This window comes from Macaca fascicularis, chromosome 3 (genome assembly GCF_037993035.2).
Source record: "Macaca fascicularis isolate 582-1 chromosome 3, T2T-MFA8v1.1".
NCBI lineage: Eukaryota > Metazoa > Chordata > Mammalia > Primates > Cercopithecidae > Macaca > Macaca fascicularis.
In genome coordinates, this window is record NC_088377.1 from 48,517,883 (window position 1) to 48,524,582 (window position 6,700).

Here is a 6,700-nt window from a genome sequence, read left to right on the forward strand (position 1 = left end):
ACTTTGCCCAGATCCATCAGAGGAATCACTATCTATGGTGGCTATAGCCTTATGAAATATATTTCTTAAATAATTAGACTTGAAAGTTAAAATTACTCTTTTATCCACAGCTGTAGAATGGATGTTTTGTTAGTAGGCATTAAAGCAACAATAATCTTTTTGTCATCTTCATCAGAGCTCTTGAATGACTAAAAGTATTATCAATGAGCAGTGATATTTTGTTTTGTTTGTTTCTATTTTATTTTATTTTAGGTTTCAGGATACATGTGCAGAACATGCAGGTTTGTTACACAGTTAAAGGGGTGCCATGGTTTGCTGCACCTATCAACCTACCACTTAGGTATTAAGCCCCACATGCATTAGCTGTTGGTCCTGATGCTCTACCTCCCCCGCCCCCCGCCCAACAGGCCCCAGTGTGTTGTTCCCTGTGTTCATGTGTTCTCATCGTTCAGCTCACACTAATGAGTGAGAACTTGTGGTGTTTGGTGTTCTGTTCCTGTGTTAGTTTGCTAAGGATAACAGCTTCCAGCTTCATCCATATCCCTGCAAAGGACATGATCTCATTCCTTTTTATGGCTGCATAGTATTCCATTGTGTATATGTACCACATTTTCTTTATTCAGTCTATCATTGGCAGGCATTTGGGCTGATTCCAAATCTTTGCTATTGCGAATAGTGCTGCAATAAACAGGCTAAGTCTACCTGAAGTCAATTATTGTCTAATTTTATCTAAAATCATCTCAAGAGGCTAGACCAGCACTATTTGCTTGGGAGTTGTACTTATGTAAGGAAATTTAACTGGTAACAGATACAAGGTTTAAAAAGAAAAAACAAAGTGAAATTAATAGTAATATGATAACTCTAGTTTGTATAATGCTTATGAGCCATGAACCTAGGATTAAAGGCAAGTAATTAAATAAACCAAATGACCATAGGGAATTAGTTGAGACAGGTTGTGTAACCATGTGGCCAGTTTTTCTTATTTTGTGTATATGGGTCTCCACTTTTCCAGAGTGAGAATGAAGCCTTGATTTTTTCATCTTGCCCAAATTCCTATCTAAGGCATCTAGGGAGTCATGCCCTACAAACCATAAATTCTCATCAGATGGGTTTTATTTAACCCTATATGTCGTGACTTACTTTCCAACCTGAGTTTGGCATAACATTACGTGACAAAGAAGAAACTCAAAATATTTTACCCCAAAACATGTTTCTTTGCCATATCTTGAAATGGTCCTTTGTGGGGCATCTGTAAAGAATTTGCATCTGTAAAGAATCTCTTTTCATCATGTAGCTAGATCTTTTTCTTCCAGGCCCTCCCAATCCTGAAGTGATGAAGTAAGAGTCTAACACCTTTTAAAGTTCTGAATGGGAAATATTTGTCATCTATTGTCTCTAAGGGCAGCCACTATAAGACTTCAAAAGAACCCTGGTCTCCACAAGCTTTTTTTTTTTTTCTTTCAATCTTAACCTGAACATTTCCTTTCTATCCATCCCAGGTGTTTAAACAAACTCAACCAGTCAGAAAATGTTTAAATTTACCTACAGCCTGGAAGCACACACCCCCTCAACATCCCACTTTGAGTTGTCCCACCTTTCTGAACCAAACCATTGTATTTCCGAAATGTATTTGATTGATGTCTCATGCCTCTCTAAAATGTATAAAACCAAGACACACCCCTATCACCTTGGGCATATGTTCTCAGTACCTCCTGAGGGCTGTGTCACAGGACATGCTCACTAATATTTGGCTCAGAATAAATCTCTTCAAATATTTTACAGAGTTTGATTCTTTTCATCAACAAAAGGAAATTGCCCTAATATAGCATGTACTATTAGCAATAATGTTACCCGGAAGGGGTCCCAGTCCAGACCCCAAAAGAGGGTTCTTGGATCACTCGCAAGAAAGAATTCAGGAGTTCATAGAGTAAAGTGAAAGCAAGTTTATTAAGAAGTAAAGGGATAAAAATGGTTACTTCATGACCAGAACAGCAGCATAGGCTCCTCTTTGGCCATTTTTATGTTATTTCTTGATTACATGCTAAATAAGGGGGATTATTCATGAGTTTTCCAGGAAAGGGGGGGCAATTCCCAGAACTGAGGGTTCCTCCCCTTTTTAGACCATATAGGGAAACTTCCTGACATTGCCATGTCATTTGTAAACTCTCATGGCCCTGGTGGGAGTGTCTTTTAGCATGCTAATGCATTATAATTAGCTTTTAATGATCAGTGAGGATGACCTGAGGTCACTTCCGTTGCCATTTTGGTTTGGTGGGTTTTGGCCAGCTTTTTTTACACTTGCTGTTTTGTTTTGGTTTTGGGGGTTTTTTTGGAGACGGGGTCTCACTCCATCACCAAGCCTAGAGTGCAGTAGTGCAATCTCAGCTCACTGCAACCTCTGTCTCCCAGAGTTCAAGGGATTCTCGTGCCTCATCCTCCCCCTCCCACCACCCTGAGTAGCTGAGACTACAGGAATGCACCACCACACCTGGATAATTTTTGTATTTTTAGTAGAGACGGGGTTTCACCATGTTGGCCAGGCTGATCTCAAACTCCTGACCTCAAGTGATCCGCCTGCCTCGGCCTCCCAAAATGCTGGATTACAGACATAAGCCACCATGCCTGGCCTCATCTGCTATTATTTTAGAGTTGCAATGTGTTGCTTGTCCTTCCTCTTAACAAGTATTTTATTGCTTTTATTGAGCAAATAAAAGCAATGATCAAAACAGTGCTAGTGAAAGAATGTTTTTCTGTCTTCCCAAACTGGAGGGTAGACATTCATTTTTTTAATTTAAATATTTATTTAATTTTTATTTGGAAATATATATTCACAGAAAGTTGCCCCAAAAATGTACAGGGATGTGTCATGTACCCTTCATTTTTCCCCCAATGTTAATGTCTTCCATAACTATGAATATAGTATACTCTTATTACTCTAGTAACAAGAAATTGACATTGACATAATCCACAGGGTTTTATTCAGATTTCACCATTTTATGAGCCCTCATTTGTGTGTATGTGTGTGTGTGTGTGTGTGTAGCTCTATGCAAATTCATCACATGTGTAGATTTGCATAATGCTCAGAAGAATCAAGATACAGAACTACTCCATCAGCCTATGACCCTTGTGATTCTCACCTGCTATTCTTTTATAGTCACAATGTGTAGCTTAACTTTTCTTTTTCACAAGGTTTTTTCATTACTTTTATCAAGTAAAACTTTATTTTGAGGGGACCAATTTATCAATTTTTCCTGTTATGAATTGTGTTCTTGGTATTGAGTCTGAAAATTCTTTGTGTACCGCACCTCACCCCCAATGTTTTTGTTGTTTTTCTAAAAGTTACATAGTTTAATCGTTTACGTTTAAGTCTATGATTCATTCTGCATTAATTTTTGTATAAGGTATCAGGTTTAGCTCAAGGTTCATTTCTTGGGGCCTATGGCTATTCATTGTTCCAACACCATTTTTGGAAAGGCTATCCTTCCTCCACTGAATTGCTTTTGCACTACTATCAAAAATCAGTTGGGCCGGGCACAGTGGCTCACACCTGTAATCCTAGCACTTTGGGAGGTCGAGGCAGGTGGATCACTTGACATCAGGAGTTCAAGACCAGCCTGGCCAACATGGTGAAACCCCATCTCTACTAAAAATACAAAATTAGCTGGGCTTGGTGGCGCATGCCTATAGTCCCAGCTACTTGGGAGGCTGAGGCAAAAGAATCGCTTGAACCCAGCAGGCAGAGGTTGCAGTAAGCCAAGTTCAAGCTACTGCACTCTAGCCTGGGCAACAGAGCAAGACTCTATCTTTAAAAAAAAAAAAAATCAGGCCAGGCGCGGTGGCTCATGCCTATAATCCCAGCATTTTGGGAGGCCGAGGTGAGTGGATCATGAGGTCCGCTCAGGAGTTCGAGACCAGTATGACCAACATGGTGAAACCCCGTCTCTACTGAAAAATACAAAAATTAGCCGGGCATGGTGGTGTGCACCTATAATCCCAGCTACTCAGGAGGCTGAGGCAGGAGAAACGCTTGAACCAGGGAGACGAAGGTTGCAGTGAGCCGAGATCACGCCATTGCACTCCAGCCTGGGTTACAGAGCAAGACTCCATGTCAAAAAAAAAAAAAAAAAATCAGCTGGGCCTATTTGTGTGCATCTATTTCTCATTCTCTATTCTGTCCCACTGATCACAGCGTCTTGACTATAGCAGCTGCATAGTAAGTAGTAACATCATTGCGAGTGATTTCTCCCACTTCATTTATTTTTTTCAGAAATATTTTATCTATTGTTGGTTCTTTGACTTTCTATACAATTCAGAATAAACATCAATATCTAAAAATAAACTTTCTGAAATTTTGATACAAATTGAAATAAACTTACAGATCAATATGAAATAAATCTATGTTTACTATGTACAATCTTGACTGTATGAACACAGGATACCTCTCCATTTCCTTTCCTTCCTTTCTTCCTCTCATGTACATTTCCTAGTTTCAGGATAGTGAGATGTTTTGTTAGGTTTATAGCTAAAGTCTTTTGTTTTAATTGGAGGGATTATAAATCATATAGCATTTATAATGTGTTTTCATATATTCATTGCTGTCATGTAGAAATGTGTTTGACTTTTTATGTGTTGCTCTTGAATCCTACAATTGTGCTAAATTCACCTTTTTTTTTTTTTTCTTTGCGTCTTACTCTGTTGCCCAGGCTGGAGTGCAGTGGTATGATCTCGGCTCACTGCAACCTCTGTCTCCCGGGTTCAAGCAATTCTCCTGCCTCAGCTTCCCGAGTAGCTGGGACTACAGGCATGCACCACTACACCTGCCTAATTTTTGTATTTTTAGCAGAGACAGGATTTCACCATGTTAGCCAGGCTGGTCTCGAACTCCTGGCCTCAAGTGATCCGCCCACCTCACCCTCCCAAAGTGCTGGGATTATAGGTGTGAGCCACCACACCTGGCCTGAATTTTTTTATTCCAGAGTTCCCCTTGCATATTCTTTGAGTGTTGAGATGCTCCTGATCATACTCTAGTATGGAGATGTGTTCTTGAGAAACCTGAGACAGAAAGTAGAGAAGGGCAAGCCCCTCACTTTGAGAGAGTAAGTAGAAGCACAACCATGGGGTTCTGAGTTGTCATGAGCCCCTCCAGCTGCCTGCCATGGAGCTGATATCCCTACTCTTGGGTTACTCCAGTGACCAGACAAAAGCAGGGCTGTAGTGTTGTGACTCCAATGGGCCACCCAAGAGGAGACGGCTCCCATGAGAAGACAGGGAAGCAGTGTGGGGTTGGGAGTCAGGAGGGATTACTTTCTCCTCTGTTCACAGAAGGCTAAATTTACTCATCTGCTACATTGTCACCATGGATATTCTGGAAGAAAAATACATTTTCTAGATGCAGTTCCTACATCAACAGCATCAGCACCACTTGGGATTTATTAAAAATGTAAATCCAGAGTTTTTGAATCAGAAACTCTGAATCAGAAACCCTGGAACTGGAGCCCAGCAAACTGCTTTAACAAGACCTTCAGATGATTCTAATGTGTATTCATGTTTGAGAATCGCTGCTATAGAAGAGCATGAGAACAAGGAAGTAACATGAAACAATTTAAATAAAAAAGTTAAAATGATGAGAACATTCAAGCAAAGAAATGGAAAATGAAGAGTCAATGAAGTAGGAGTTAAATTGAGTGTAGTGTTCAGTGAAGAAAGTGTTTCAAAAAGGAAGGCATAATCAACTTTGTCAAAGGCTGTTGGGTACACTGAAAATTGGCCATTGAATGTGGCCACAAGGAGGCCATTTGTGACAATCATCCTAATGGTTTCCACAGATTGATGATGACAAAAGCCAACTGAAGTGAGCTCAGGAGAATATGGAAGCAGAAAAAGTGGAAATAACAGGTAAAGAAAACTGTTTTGGCCAGGCGCGGTGGCTCATGTCTGTAATCCCAGCACTTTGGGAGGCCGAGGCAGGTGGATCACGAAGTCAGGAGATCGAGACTATCCTGGCTGACATGGTGAAACCCCGTCTCTACTAAAAATTAAAAAAAAAAAAAAAAAAGATTAGCCAGGCGTGGTGGCGGGCGCCTGTAGTCCCAGCTACTCAGGAGGCTGAGGCAGGAGAATGGCTTGAACCCAGGAGGCGGAGCTTGCAGTAAGCAGAGACCATGCCACGGCACTCCAGCCTGGGTGACAGAGCGAGACTCTGTCTCAAAAAAAAAGAAAACTGTTTCAAGGAATTCTTCTGTAAGACTATTTAGACCACGGATGGACATCCAATCTTTTGGCTTCCCCAGGCCACACTGGAAGAAGAAGAATTGTCTTGGGCCACACATAAAATACACTAAAACTGATGATAGCTGATGAGCTAAAAAATAAATAAATAAATAAATAAATATTAAAATCTCATAATGTTTTAAGAAAGTTTATGAATTTGTGTTGGGCCGCATTCAAAGCCTTCCTGGGTCACATACAGCCTGCAGTACATGGGTTGAACGAGCTTGGTTTAGACTTTCCAGGGTTGAGAGGAAGTTTCTTTTTAAGATGACAGTCATAAAGGTATGTCTGCAGGCTGATGGTATTGATCAAGTAGACTGGGAAAATTTATAATGCAGGAGAGAGAGAAATAATTTCAAGAGCAAGATTATAAGAGATCCCTGCAGATCAGATGGTTATAACGACCTGCATTAGTCCTCCCCCATATTGT